The 13,026-nt window shown below is 50.8% G+C and overlaps 1 long non-coding RNA gene across 1 annotated transcript; it reads left to right on the forward strand.

Annotated features, from left to right (window-relative positions):
• Positions 1 to 743: 743 nt before the first annotated feature.
• Positions 744 to 8,689, forward strand: LOC140682591 (uncharacterized). The gene is made up of 2 exons (XR_012054475.1): positions 744 to 2,367; positions 7,349 to 8,689. It is a non-coding gene; the product is annotated as an uncharacterized lncRNA (long non-coding RNA).
• The last annotated feature ends 4,337 nt before the right edge of the window (positions 8,690 to 13,026 follow it).

Below are 13,026 nucleotides of genomic sequence, written 5' to 3' on the forward strand. Positions count from 1 at the left end.
TTTTTTGAATCTTGGCTGTAAATATAATTTACAATGGTTTCTGTCTGTAAATGCAGGATTTGTCATAAGGAGAGCATTTTTTATGCCACTGCCTTGGCCTCTGTTTCAAAAATGGTCCCTGCAACAAGGCAGGACTGATTGGCAAGGTCGTATTCCTCAGACTGACCAGAAATAGCAGAATTTGCAGTAATTCTGTTCCTCTGGCTTGGGCAGGAAGCTGTACAAGTATTTGGACTACTGTCAGTGTCTGCCCAGAAACACAGGGGCAGGGTGTGAGTGGATGCTATTGCACTATCGTGCTGCAGGAAGGCAACACTTCTCCACCCTCCTTTCTGCTGCCTGATCCAGCCAGCTCAGGTGGGAGCCCTGCCATAGGTTGTCTGTGCCTCAGCTCCACAGAAACTCCAGCTGTATTTGGGAACAGTTTCTGCACTGCAGCTGTACCTCCAGGTGAAGGGGGCATTTATTTCACCCCCAACAGGGGCAGGGCATCACTCTGCCAGCACCTGCTGCTGGCAGCTGGGTGCTCTGGTGCTCATCAGGGTGACAGTGGGAGCTCAGCTTCCAGCTCTGTTCACAGCCTTCCAGGGAGGGCCCTTCTTGCTCTCCTCCCCTGCTCCTGAGCTTGTAGGGTCTGCTGTGTGTGAGCTGGCAAGGGTGCAGCTCATGCCCCACATCCAGTGCATGCCAGCTGGTTCCTTCTAGAGTGTCACAGTGCCATCCCCCTGCTTCTTCCCCTGGAAGAGCTGCAAGCACTGGGGAGAAGGGGCCGGGAGGCTCCAGGTTGCCTTGGTTGTGTTCTCCTTTGTGCCCTGTGTGTCTTTGGTGTGCTAGGGAAGAAGGTGCTGCCAAGGGTCCTGCTCTGTTTACTTATTTCACTTGTGAGTTCCTGTATCTGCTGGAAGCAGCCCCCAGCTCCCCAAACCAAGCCACAGTCCTTGTGCAATCTTTCCTCTGGCTGCAGTGTTGCTGGAGGAAGACTGGGACGGAGGGGAAGCAGGATAACGAGGGGCACTAAAGTGGCTGTAAATACTAAAATAATCTTTGTGACAGAGAGGCGCTGGGGAGGGCTGGGAGCTGTTGCAGCGAGAAGGCTGAGGATGGTCAGGGATGTAGAGGGAGCCCGAGGGATGCCTTTCCCCACCAGATGCCGCTTGCGGAGCTCGGCGGCCGCTGGAGTGCAGTGCAGCCCCGCCATCCCGCACCGCCTGCTCCCCACTCGGTCCCGGCTCGGATCCCGCTCCGAGGCCATCGAGGTGGCCGAGGGCTGCTTGACAGTAGCAGTGCGGTACATAAAAGCCTCCTCCTTTCCCCCAAACACCTGATGTGGGAAGCGTGGTGCTCTGTGAAGCATGCCTCAGGAACAAGCCCCACTGGTGGCAGTGGCAGAGGGAGCTGGGGCAGGCAGAGCTAATCCTCCAACATTTTAAATCCAGCATCAGAACCATCCCTGGCAAGACACTATTTGCCCTTCCTGGGCAGAAGCCAGGGGTGATCATGTCCGTACTCCTGGGCAGAGTTTGTTCTCACAGTCAGGTAGTGCACAGCACTGCTTCAGACATGGGCACCTCGTTATAAATATTCCTAAAAAGTTTCTCTTGCAATTTAATTTCATCTGAAGGTGCACAGGTTTGGGGTTTTTGTTCTCACCTGTTCTGATCCTAGCCTAAATTTTGCTCTGCATTACCTATGCCAGCATGACTGAGCAGGCCTTCCCTGGGCAGCAAATGTGCCCATTGACCTATGCCTGCCCCGTGTCCTGCCTTGGCCCTAGCTTGGGCCAAGAACATTATGAACCTGCTGGTGGGTGGTGCTTGTCTGTGACTCTGCTGCACTGTTATGTTCCTCAAGCCAACACCAAAAGTTGTCCATTTTCATTTCTTTTTTTTTTTTTCCTTTTAAATGAATGCACTAGATTTATTGAGTAATGGAAACTTTCCATTCCAAATGACTCAAGTTACACTGGGAACTGAAATATTTAAATATTTCTCATCAGCCCTTTACACAGCTACACAGCTCCCTCATGTTCCTTCTCTCTGGAAGCTGGAAGAGCTTTTAAACCCACAGATGAACTGAGACCACTCACTGCCCCTGCTTCACCAGACCATGGTGCAGACTCCAGGCTGCTGAGCACAGCAGCCCCCCTTGCTGGGATGGAAGTGCCCTCAGGTAGCATGGAGTCCACATATAGCCAGGCACTTTGGATGCAGTTCTAGTCCTAAAGCCAGACTTTCAGCCTGTGAAGATTGCATGTGCCTCCTTAACAGTGCTGCCAATCAGATCCACTGGGTCCAAATTCCTTCCCACCTGCTATGATACCAGCTCAGGAAGGCAGTGGGTGCTGTGCCAGCCTGAAGGAAAGTCCAGGTATGTGGGTAGCTGGTGTGGGGGATGGGGGTGCCCTTTAATTGTTTAGTATGATGCTTCTACCCTCCTGCTGTGATTTGGGGCACCTCATGGCTCCTCTGGTCACATACAGCAGTCCAAGAAAGTCAGGATGATGCTGTGTGGAAACTGTAAGCAGTACCTTGGATCTGCTTTGAGCTTCATGCATCTCAAAAAGCTCATCTCTAAATGAAGTTATTTCAGAGTAGAGGAAAAGTACTCACACTTCATACTATCCATGATGTTACTTAGGCAGAGTATTATCATGCAAATACTGCTTGCATCCAAATGAATTGCTGGGCAAGGGCATGCCCTGTGTCAGCAAGTCAGCCCTTCCCCATATTATGTGGTTTTTCAAGACAGTGTTTCCTGGGACAAGCAGCCAGGGCACAAAGAGCATTGGGCTGCTGGTGTGACTCCCTGCTGGCACTCAGCACAGCTTGGCTCAGCCCTGGGGACAGCACCTGTGCCCTGTCAGCGCTCCCCCTCCCTGCCACTATCCCCAAACCTGCAGCAGCCCGTGGGTGCAGCTGGAAAGGGGTGGTCCCAGCAGGGATACCTCTCCTCCTGTGCTCCCTCACAGCGCAGCAGCCAGCTCTGCCCAGTGTGTAACGGGATGGGGTGTGGGAAATAGGATGCCAAGGGGCCTGGCCCCTCCATGTGCCTCCCAGAGAAAAAAGTCACAGTAAAAATCATGCTCCCCTGCTCTGGAGAGAACCTCTTGTGAGCATGATGGTCATGCCCTGGTACGTCTTCTGTCCCACAAAGCATATTTCCAGTACCTAAAGGGGACCTACAGGAAAGAGGAAGAGAACTATTTGCAAGGGCACATAGTGATAGTACAAGGGGCAGCAGCTTTGAACTGAAACAGGGTAGGCTGAGATTAGCTATTAGGAAGAAATTCTTTACTTTTATGGTGGTGGGGCACTGGAATAGGTTGCCCAGAAAAATTGTGGATGCTCCCGTCCCTGGAGATGTTCAAGGCTGGACAGGGTTTTGAGCAAACTGTTCTAGTGGAAGGTGTCCCTGGCCATGGCAGGGAGCCTGGAACAAGATGACCTTCAGGGTGCCTTTCAGCACAAACCATTCTATGAGTCCATGTGTCCCCATGTCATGGACAGGTGCTTTTGGCTGCAGCCCTGAGGACTACAGAGGATAAGCATGGCCCATTGCAGCCAGCAGGCTGAAGATGGTCCTGCAGCTGAGCCAGCTGGGGGGACCCCAGAGTGCTTGGCCTTGTCCTGGTGTGACCAGATGACTCATGTCACCCTGGTTTTCTGAAGAATAACAGGCAGCATTGGGCAGCCAGGGTGAGGCTGAATCATTGTGGGCAGAGCAGCTGCATGCAAAGTGCAGCAGGCTGTCGGGACTGTTGGCAGGGGAGCGCTGCTGCGGTCAAATCCCTCCGGCCGCGGGCTGGCTGGGAGCAGGAGCAGGGCTGGAGCTGTGCCGCAGCAGGAGCAGCACTGGAGCAGCGTTGCTGCCTGTTGCAGCGCGGCTGGAGACTTGGCTCTGCCCGAGAGGTTAAAACAATCCCTCCCTGTCCTTCGGGGGGGTTGGATTTCCACTGTGAGAAACGTCGGCTTGGACAGGAGATTTCTGACCGAAGTGCTGCTTTGCTGCAGTTCCATAGGCGATGGAGACAGCCAGTCATGGTGATTTATTTCCTAGCCCCCCTTCTAAGCCCAGGCTCTGTGCATACCATTTGCTGACTTCCCCTTACTCTGCACCCAGACCTTCTTCTGCATCCTGCTGGGGTTTTATTTGCATTGCCTACAGGGCAGCGTTTAAATCTGAGTAGTTTCTCTCTTGATAGTAATAGTTAAAAAAGACAAAACAACCCTAAAGTCTTCAATTTCAGCTGTTTAGTACATCAAACTGGTATCAACCATCACAGTTATTTGTAAATCACTTCTCGGGTTTTCATAATAAATATTACCTCTCAAAGCCTGAAAGAGAGGATGAGAGACCCTACTCTTCATCTTAAATGTAATAGAAACCTTGATTTTTCTGCGCGGGTGGCTGCACTGGGCAGCACTGAAGAACACCCACAGTTGCTAGTTATTCCAGTAAAGCTCCATATTTTCATTTAAAAATAATAAAGTAACTTTCCAGGCCTGGGCTGTGTGTGGGGGGAAGTGTGAAAAAATGAGCCTACAAGCCTCACATTTTTCATACTAAGCAGCAAATAAACCCCCTACAGATTAATTTTAAAATAAAATCTCAGCTGTTTTTTTTTAATCCACCTTCATGACACTTCAAAACTTCACATATGGTGTGTTTTTATTAGTTATTTTCCTCCTTCCTGCCTCCACCCCGCCCCGAAAGCTGGGGAGCTGGCAATAAAAAGGCAGCCATTAATCCACCCATCAAGTGGTTCTGAAAATGTGACCTGTGGCCATGTAGCTGAGATGGATGGTGGTGCCTGGCTGGCTGTGTACATAGCCAGGGAGGAGCCTTCTATATTTAAAAGGTTCATATGGTGGTCAGAGCAGAAAACAAGACAAGTGAGTCTGTTAATTAGGAATAGAAAGCCTCAGTCCCTGTAGCTCTGGTACACATCACACTTTCCTCTGGCCCTTGACTCCCTCTCCACCCTGGTTATTCCACCTTTCTTGTTTGTCTTATATTTGATTGTGAGGTCTTGGAGCAAAGGCTTCCTTGTTGCAGCAGAGCAGAGTCAGCTGTAATGGCCTCTTCTACTCCTCAAGTCACCTAAAGAATTACTCAGTGCTTGATTCCTGACTCACGTGTATGGAGAGCTAAGAACAGTGTCCTGAAAGCTCTGGTCAGCTCCTCTGTCCCTAAGGGCAGCTTTCCTGGGGATCTCGTCCATTAATTTTTTAAACATATAGAAGTTCACTCTGATCCCTACAAGACCCATGTTCCTCAAGATCATGGACCCAATCCAGGGCCTGGCTGCTACAGTCCAGACAGCCTCCACTAAACTTCTCTGATGAGCTCATCAGCACATGTGAGCACCAGGTCCAGCAACACTTCTTTGGCAGCTTTGTCCAATACCTAGACCAGTAGGTTGTCCTCTAGGTACTCTAGGAGTCTCCTGGATTGCTCTCAGCCTGCTGTACTGCTTTCCCAGCAGATGTCTGGATGGTTGAAAGCCTCCATCTGGATGAGATCGTGTGGGTGTGAGGCTTCTGCTGCTGAAACAAGAAGCCTTATCAACCAGTCAGGTACCTGGAGCAGACCCCACCCACAAGCTGTCCTTTGGTGGTCCCATCCTCGATTTTCATCCACAAGTTCTCAGCCTGTTTCTCAGAGGCAATTCTCCACAATCCGTCCATTCCTTAACCTAAAGCACAACAACCCTCCTGCCTTCCCAGCCTGTCTCTTCTGGAAAACTTGTAGCCCTCAATTGTAGTGTTCCAGTCATGCCACTCATCCCACTGTGTTTCTCGGATAGCAATTAGGTAATAGTTTTCTAATTGCACCATGGTTTCCAGCTCCTCTTGCTTGTTTCCCATGCTGTGTGCATTGGTGTACAGACACTTCAGCTGGGCTATCACCCTCCTTACCATTTGGGAAGAACCTGTCCAACTCCTTTGGGATGATTGGCAGGTATTTCCCTGCTGCTTCCTAAAGTATTGGTACTTCATGGTTCCTCTCTGATACTCTAAATAAACAAATTTTGTAATTTGTGGCTCCATGTGAGACTTTTTTAAAGAGTCATATTAAAATCTGAGACAGCAAGCATTGCTGTGTTTGGCCTGCTATTCAAACAGAGAGTGCCTGAGGTCTCAGGAACCCAGTTTCCACAAATCCAGCCTAATTTTGGCAAAATCTAGATGCTTGGAAACAACAGCCAGCTTTTACATGACCTTAATGACATGTGAGTGTGCGCTGATGAGACAGGGAAAGGCTGTTTTGGGCTCATCCAGAAAAAGCAAAGGCTGGATTGTGAATGTTCTCAGAGAACAGGGTGGGAGGGAGTACCTCTCCATCACAGGCTCTCTGTAATACTCCAAAAGGCTGCAAAGGACTACTAAACCCAGTCATCCCCTGGGGCAATCATGGTCTGTACCACACTCACCCCAGCTGCTTGTGTTTGCTCCACAGCTGAGAAACCATTCTGTGGCAATCAGGTGGTTTCCCATTAGAGATCCATTACATTTAATATCATCCATCCATAAAGCTCTCTGCTTCACCTGCAGCCTTAAGAGATCTCCTTAATAATTCAGTGCCTTTAGATACACACAGTAACAATTTGGCTCCTTTCAGTGGGGATTTTACCTCCCAAGCAGCAAGCAGAGGTCTCTCAATGTGCTAATGCTGCCCTTTTCTCTCTGGGATTGGCTTCCCTCAGCAGATACTGGCGGCAGAAATGCAGCTTTCGCTTGGTGCTGGAGAACTGCCATGCCCATCTGCCTTCCTGGAAAAGCCAATTTTAGCAAAGCTGAAGCCCTCCAAAATTGCTGTCCTGCTGTGATTGCTGGTGGATTCCAACGTGGGACATCCCAAGGCTTCCCAACAATGGCTGATGTGGGGCTTGCTATGGCTGGTGGTGCTGAGCTGATTTATCAGCTGTTGTTCCCTCTGTCCCACAGCTGCTCCTGGCTCTGCCAGGGCCTGGAGTGAAAGAGCCTGTTGTTCCCACAAGGGGTACAGTCTTGCCAGGTATATCATGTCCTCATTAAGGGAGGGCTGCTTATCTCCTAACCTGCTGTGGCACTGCAGTGTTCCCTTTGTTACCTCTCCATTACACAGCAGCCAGGGACAGAGCTTGGACACAGGGAGCGTGGGGGTGCACACAGCCCCACTGCTTCCCTGCAGCTGGCCAAGGACTGGGAGACCAGACTGGCACAACCCCCCTCCAGCAGCCTTCTGCCCTGAAACATGGTCATCTGAGGAAATCTAATTAGATAGCCAGGAACAAGCGGAAGGCAAGGGGAGTTAAATGGGTAGTTGAAGGAATGAAAAGTAATGAGTTTTTTCTTTTTTTTTTTAGCTTTCTCTCATGGGCAGTGAAGATGTTCCCTCCTGCTGCTGTACCTGAGAGTGCTGGCAGCTGCAGGCATTCCTTGCCAGACCTTTAGCTGTGGTTACACTGATTTTTTATAAATTTCTCTTAAATTAACTGTTATCCACATGCCCTGCCCCAGCAGAAGGAAGCCAAGAGGACCAGAGGGACTAGAGTTGTCTCTGCACAAGGGCTTGTAGCTCTTGTTTCCAAGGAAACTTGGAGTTAGACCACCTGGCCCAGAAAACATCGCACCCCTATGTCAGGGACGCCCACCTGCAGTCCCCATTTTCATTTCAATTACAGTTTTGGAGGGGAGTCTCCTTGTCAAGAGCATTCCTGGGAGCTCTCTTCTGCAGATGGGGTTTGCTCTTGGTGTGGTGGCCAGGCCTCGCTGAGCTGGGTGGTGAGGATGGAGGCTGGGCTTGCTGGCTGGGTGATGTGGCTCTGGTGGCTGTGACATCATGGAGGATGGCTCACAGTGGGAGAAGTCACCAGAAGCATCAGGAGGCAGCCCCAGCTCCACCACAGCTGCTCTCATGTAGGACTTAGGTGTTGGTGAGTGCTCGTGCAGGGAGAAGGCTGGGCTGGATGGAGGATAGGGCAGATGTCAGGGGGTTCTGAAACAGAGAGAGAGCTGAGCCCCTCAGGATAGGGCACTAGCACCCTTGGGTCTGGGGGCAGAGAGGCTCAGGGCTCCCAGAGATGGCCTAGAGCGGCTTTGGGAACATTCTGGGTACCCCCAGCTCCCTACTCCCTCCACACAGACCTGATGAGCCCCCTTTCCTCCCACCTCCTCCAGGCCATGGCTGCAGCAAATGCTCTCCTCCTAGCTTTGGTGGCCAGAGAGATCATCCAGCCTGGCCAGAAGAAGTGTCACCACATCAGCAAAGCCATGGCCAAACAGATGCTGGAGCGTGAGGTGTATCTGCACAAGGAGTTGATTCATTTGCTGCAGGAGATTGAGAAGATTGCAGAGGAAGGCCAGTTCTTTTCTGGGTGGCTGTTTTGGACTGCTGCAATTGCCCTGGTCCTGCTTGCCGTCATCTGCTGGCTGGCCAGGCGAAAAAGGAAGCGTCAGGCGTCTCCTCAATCGATTAGAGTCTTCTGTCCTGATCTCCCAGAAGACATTGATGAGATTGAAATTGGATTAAGTGTTCATGACCACAATCGCACAAGGCGCAACAACTTGACCTTGACCAGATCTTAAGTTAGTCCAGGTTATCTGGATGGCATCCCTTGCTTCCATCATGTCAACTGCTTCACTAAGGTTTCTTTGGTTCCATATAGGACTAAAGGAGTCATATTAAAATTTGGGAAAGCAAGCCACTACTGTGTTGGTTTTGGCCCGGTATTCAAAGCAGGAATTGTGCTGGTAACTTCTGCTGCAGTAGTTTTCCATTGAGGCTGGGTATTTTCCAGAAAGTGAGACAGAAATGTTGACAGCTTCCAGGACCCCCCCAGTCATCAGCTGGTACAGCTGACTCATCTTGTGCCTGCCTCTGTGCCTCTTCCTGTCTCCCCACCCCTGCATCTATCTCCCTGCACATGTGTACACTGCTGGCATTGCCGGTGGTCCAGGGTGGCTCTGACCACTTGTGTGGCATGTGCCATGCAAGAAGCAAGAGCCAACATGCTCCATCCCTCCTCCCAGCTATGTCTCCAGAAGCCTTGCCAGTCCCTCCTCTTCCAGGGTTTCTCACCTGACCTCTCTGCTTCTTGTAATTTGGCCCATCAGGGTCCTCTGCACTCTTCAAAGCCCACAGCAACCACAGTTCCCCTGCCCTTCGCAAACTTTTTTGGAAAGTCTCAACATGCCCTTGCTGCAGCATCCTCCCCCCTCACCACCACACCTGTGGGCACAGCACAGAAGCTTCTCGTGCAGGTGGCAGTTCATTTGGTGTGTGATGTGGTTGCCACTGTGTAGGGAACAAATTTTTAAGCAAGGCTCTGAGCAGGTTTTTCCAAGCTATGTCATGCAGGGCCAGCTGCCCTTTCTCTGAGGGAGAGGTGCAATGTTATCCCTAACAGCCTTAATTGCACAACCTGCATTTTTCTGAAATTGGAGGATTTTTGCCTTGAGTCTGCCTTTTCCAGCCTTGCAGCCCTCCCCTTTTGCCTGAGCTCTGATGAGCATCTGTGCCCCTCACCCTTGACCCCCGTTAGCCCAAGAGGCAGCTGCCTTGGTTCATACTCGTCCCTCCTTGTCTTGGAGGATGAAGGAGAGCTTCTCTTCACCTCCAGCTTGGTGGCTTGCAGGCACTAGGTCATTGCCATAGTGAGCAGCCTTATCTGAAGATCTTTTCCATGAGAGCAATGCAAGGCAGCAAGAAGCTGGGTTGTCCCCTAGGCCTTTTCCAATAGCCCTTTCACTCCCCTTCACGTTCCCCATCCCTTCTCCTCTTCCCTGTCCTTTGTCTTGGCTCTGAGCCGGTGCAATTCCAGCCAGCTTGGGTGCACGGGGCTTCGGTGCACGTGCCTGTCCTGTTCACCAGGATAAAAAGGGCCAGTGGAAGGAGATGGAAGCAGAGACACAGGCAGGCGCTGGAAGGCGGGCGCAGGGAGAAGCACACGAGTGTAACTGAGCAGAAAAACACAGATGGACATGGATGTGCAGGCAGCCCCGGGCAACCTGAGCCTTTACTGAGAGCAAGGCAGCAGACAGGGCTGCACTGCAGGCAGGCACATGGGGAAGGGATGCTGGCACACGCCGAGGAGGAGACAGATGAGCAGGCAAGCAGAGAAATAGCAGGCAGGTAATGAGGGACCAGGACAGGAGGAGCTGTGGTGAGGGGAAGCAGCAGGAGCTGCTGTGCAGGGTGTGTGCCCTGGTGTGTGCCACAGCCCCTCTTCCCTGGAGAAGGGGTGAGCAGCTGGATGAGTCTGGCCTTCTCTCTCCTCTCTTCCCTCTGGCTGGATCCAGACCTTAGACATCAGCTGCTTTCAGTGCTGGGACCCCACCCGGAGCAGTTGCCCTCATTTATACACAGTTTCCTGCCCTTGGCTGCCTCACAAACTTGTAGGGAAAATTACAGTGAAGGAAGTTTCTTGAATGTTGAATGCTGACCTGCACAAGGCCAAACTCAACAGCCCAGAAATGTGGGCTCATTAATGCCACCGTGCATAATGAGCAGAGAAAGTAAAATCCTTTCTCAGTCAGGAAATTTTGAGACTGTCTCCTGGCTGGAATACTTGCTTGGCAGCTCCAGCTGCTTGCTATAGACTTGACATGAATAATCCTTTTCCTCTTGGCTCCTTGATCTCCCTGATCTGTCTCCCCTCCCTCCACCAAGGAGAACAATGAAGTCCCAGTCTTTAACAAGACTGTTTATGAAGCCCCCTTGTAGCAGGGCTCCAGACAATGTGAGAAGTGCAAGGGGAGCTGCCCAGAGGTGTCCTGCCCAGAGCCTGCCCAGCCTCACACACCTCCTCCTCCTTCTCTTGCTGCTCTGGCACTGCAGATGGGAAACCAAATCCCTGTCACTCTCTCTGAGACACCAGAGTCTGCTGCAGGTCACTTCCTGGAGACAATGGCTTTATTCCTTGGACCACTGGACGGCTTTTGGCACAGGAGCCAAATCAGTGAATGGAAATCTCCTCCCTGCAAGCTGCAGTGACATCCTGCTATTGTTGGCATCCCTTGGCAGGTTTGTTCAGCTGCTTTGTACCAGTTGACATCTCCGGGCTTTCATCAGTGCATCAGCATCACCCTAAGGCACATGGGCTTCCTGACCCAGTGCCCAAGGAGAACCCTCTTCTTCTGTTTACGGTCAGGATGCGAAAGTAAAGGAAGCTGAAATGCTACTCAGGAATCCACTCCAGGCTTTAATCACCACTGTCACTGCTAGAAGACGTGGGGAATGTTGAAAAATAATCACCATGCTGTGTAATAGGATGCAGATGTTCAGGTTGTGATCTGTGCAGACACTGTGACCTCCTGGCTACTGGAAGACAAGCCCTAATCAAAACTCTGGAACTAAAAAAATTTTTCCTGCAAGCTTCCAAGAAATCTGGAAGACCTCTGTGTGTGATCAGTAGATGTACAATGGCTCTGAACACAACTTTGTTTAGGCTAGGACAGGTCTCTCTGCTGACAGCACAAGAGAGCAGAATAGGGCAGACAGAGTTAACTGTGTCTGGAGCTGGCTTGGAAAGACCCTTGCCAGACAAGAAAATTAAAATATACGAGTGCCTTGGAAACTGCAGGGTATTAAGGTACATACACACGTGTATGCAGACAATATGCATGCACTCACACCTCTCTGGGGAGGACTGTGGGCTGATTAAGTCCTTTCCTTTCTGTTCCTGGCTAGCCACGTTTGGCCCTTGCTGCTCTTTCCCACAGAGGAACAGGCTATCTGGGAGTTGCCAGGGCAGTTTTGGGAAGAGCAGAGGAAGTAAACTGTCTTCTCTTATGGAGCATCACAGTCCCATCATGCCCCTGGGAGGCAAAATTGTGCAGACCTCCTTCAGCTGTCATGAAGAATTTTCCTGGAGCCACAAGAGTGCTGGAATGGGAGAAGAGGTCCCACTGCAGCCAGTTGTGCCATCCATCCCAGTCTCCTTCTCCCCTCTCCTCCATCCCTTGGCACACCCAGAGGCATCTATGCTGGGGACTGCTGAGCCACTGTGGGCATCAATGCTCTCAGAAGAGGAAGAGGAGGCAGAGAGATGAGGGGATCAGAACTGCATCTTCCTGCGGTACCCAGGTTCCCAGAAATGAGCTCTGCACTGGCCAAAAATATCAGCCAAGCAGCATAGACGCTCTCCCTTCCACACACACCTCATTGGTGCAGACAGTTACGACAAATCCCAAAATAGCAGAGTTAGATAAATACAGAGAAAAGAGTTTACAAATTTCCGAGATGGTGACAAACAGCAGTGCTCGCTAAGGAGGGAGCTCTTTTTAACTCAAGGGCTTTTTCTTCCTGAAGATCCTTTCTCCACATAGAATAAAAAATAAGGTACTTTTCAAGCAAAATGCCCTATAACTTGATGACTGACTGATAGGAAGTGATGCTGGGGGCTGCACTGAAGCAGAGAGGAAGTTTTTGGCAAATAAATGCCCACAAGACAGAGAATAGCCTGAACATCAGGTTTACTTTTTACAGCTCCAATGCTTTCTGCCTGCTTAAAGCCTGAGAGAGTAGCTATTTAGGAAGCATGTAGGAAAAGAAGTATGTAACTGGATCTGGGAACCAAGCTGCCTGCTTTTTCACCCAGCTCTGCTGAATGCTTCCTGCATTGCCTAGCTTCAATGTCCTTGCATGGATACAGATCGTGGTACCAATTTCACTCAAGTCAGTGAAGCACATTCAGCTGCCATTTCAAGGCATCAGCTCATGGAAAACCTTCCCACAGTGCAAATGACCTACTTTAAAATCAGAACTTTTGATCATATCTGCTCCTCATGCCATACCTGTTGAGGATGAGGAGAACACATGGCTCTATGTTGCTTGCTGGGGATGCACCATCCTCTGCCAGCGCTCCCAGAAGGCACAGGGGTGCCACTGAGGTTGGGGTGAGGGGTGAAATGGACTGGCCACCATCCTCATTTTACTGTCAAATAGGCACCATGAGAGGATGAGAGGATGGTGCCTATATGAACACCCCAGCAGAGAAACCGACACTTCTTCCTGAGCTCCTGCACTTCCCGTGGCGGGGGT

This window comes from Taeniopygia guttata, chromosome 1 (genome assembly GCF_048771995.1).
Source record: "Taeniopygia guttata chromosome 1, bTaeGut7.mat, whole genome shotgun sequence".
Classification (NCBI taxonomy): domain Eukaryota; kingdom Metazoa; phylum Chordata; class Aves; order Passeriformes; family Estrildidae; genus Taeniopygia; species Taeniopygia guttata.